Source organism: Haliotis cracherodii, unplaced genomic scaffold (assembly GCF_022045235.1).
Source record: "Haliotis cracherodii isolate W230 unplaced genomic scaffold, xgHalCrac1.p SCAF_15, whole genome shotgun sequence".
NCBI lineage: Eukaryota > Metazoa > Mollusca > Gastropoda > Lepetellida > Haliotidae > Haliotis > Haliotis cracherodii.
Window position 1 is genome coordinate 10,452,460 of NW_027266270.1, and position 2,082 is coordinate 10,454,541.

The following is a 2,082-nucleotide window of genomic DNA, read 5'->3' on the forward strand; positions in this document are numbered from 1 at the left end:
TCAGTTACGGCAGTTGGTGTACACAAATCGATTTACTTTCAATGATGAGCGAACCGTCTTCTACAGCGTATTTTCAGTTTGTATGAGCGAATCAATACTGCTTTGTGTCATGGTTGATGCATAGGTTCATTGATTCCTTTCTCCGATCCTTTGTTTACATCCGTGTTGCCATGGAGTTTAAACTTCCGGTATTGTCTCATCGTCTGTTGCTCATGGTGAAGCGGAAACAAGAGAATTAAGTACAAAATGTATCACATTATACGTGTGTGTATATAGTTCGTTCTTTTAACGCTTCTTTTAAGAGTATTTCAGTCACGACACGGTGTGTCAGTTTTATATGGTAGGAACGTTCTAACCGATGCAGGTTTTAGACGTTTACCACATCGTTGAAACCTGTGATAATGGATATGGTGTAGGCAAACCGAGGATCATAATCGGTACTGTTATATGGCAGTGTATTTTAATGTTAAACAATGATTGTAACTGTATTACCTTGTTTCTGTTGAGATTCAGTAGAAGCTCATTGCATTGTATTTGGACAGCGATTAGTTGTCAAGAATGTAGTACTGTTTAATGTAAGCAGTTTTGAGGAAGTTATATCTAGATAGTGTCATGTGTAAACTTCTGGAATACCGCGGATTGCGATAGAGTGTAATAGAAACATGTGGAATATTCCATGTTGTAAGGGCACTGTGTGGAAATTCCCAGTAGCTAGTCAGATTATATATAATGGAACAAGAGCGTGCCTCCCGTATCCCGTAGACCAGCTTTCGTGTGTGGATCACTCATCACCTAGGCCTTTCTCGGAAGCTTCACCACTGTCGCCGCTGGGTGAATTTACTGTTATCACTGACTTTTGCTATCACTACTGCATTTCGGTATTTGACACTGACCACTGCCATCATATTATGCATTGACATTGAATATTGTACTACCACTCTATTGTGTACTGCCATTGTAATTTCTGTACAGTAATTTGTATTGATTTGTAAATCTAGTGATTTTTTGTAATACATTTGTTGATTGTATACCATTTGTTGGTTGTTTGTTTCACCTAGGTTTCAGACCCGTGAAGACCCAGGGTACAATAGGTCTTCAGCAACCCATGCTGGCCGTAAGAGACGACTAACGGGATCGGGTGGTCAGACTCGCTGATTCTGTTGATGCAGGTCATCAATCCCAATTGCGTGGATCGATGCTCATGATATGCTCACTGGATTGTCTGGTCCAGACTCGATTATTTACAGCCCGCCGTCATATAGCTGAAAGATTGCTGAGTGCGGCACTAAACAACAAACAAACAAACATACAAACAAACAAACAAACAAAAACTTAGGTTTCACACTAAGTTCTTTTACGCACAGATTTCTGTGTTAACAAATCGACTCGTAACAGTACTGAACCTGGGCTCAAACCCTTGACCAGTGGGCGATACGGGCCTCACACCACATGTACACAGGAAATATATCATAATAACACCCGATCATGTATGTTAAATCAGTTAAGAATCATAATCAAGGCGAATCCAGGATTCGAACCCACCATCATAGATTCTTGCAGGCTAAAGGAACGCAACTCTCCTCAGCGAATCAAGAAAGCTGGAATGGAATGTGTTTTGGGTTTGTCCCGTTATCAGCATATCAAAGTCTACATTACACAAACTAGTGGTTGATAGCATGAACAACGAACTCCGCAAGATGCGGAAAATAAGATATTAATCAAACAACAAAGTAAATGAAATTGTCCTGTAACTATTGTTCACCCAATCTGTTCAGCTATATTGGGATCCTGGGTCAGAAATCAGTAACCATGCTTGTTCTTACAGTCAATCAAAATGGGGATCGGTTGGTTCGGTGACTGTGGCTGATTGGGGGGAAATAAGCTTAAGGATTCGAGCCAGTGTAGGGGTTTGAGGCGTTGTGGTAGTCTAGTTGTTAAAACGTTTTCTCGTCACATCCAAGAAATATCCGGATTCGACTTCCCACATGAACACAGAACATTTGTTTTGCTGGTATATGACACCACAAAACCATACTCATTCAGTCACCGTTAAATATCGTCATCGAGGGCTACCGTATGGCT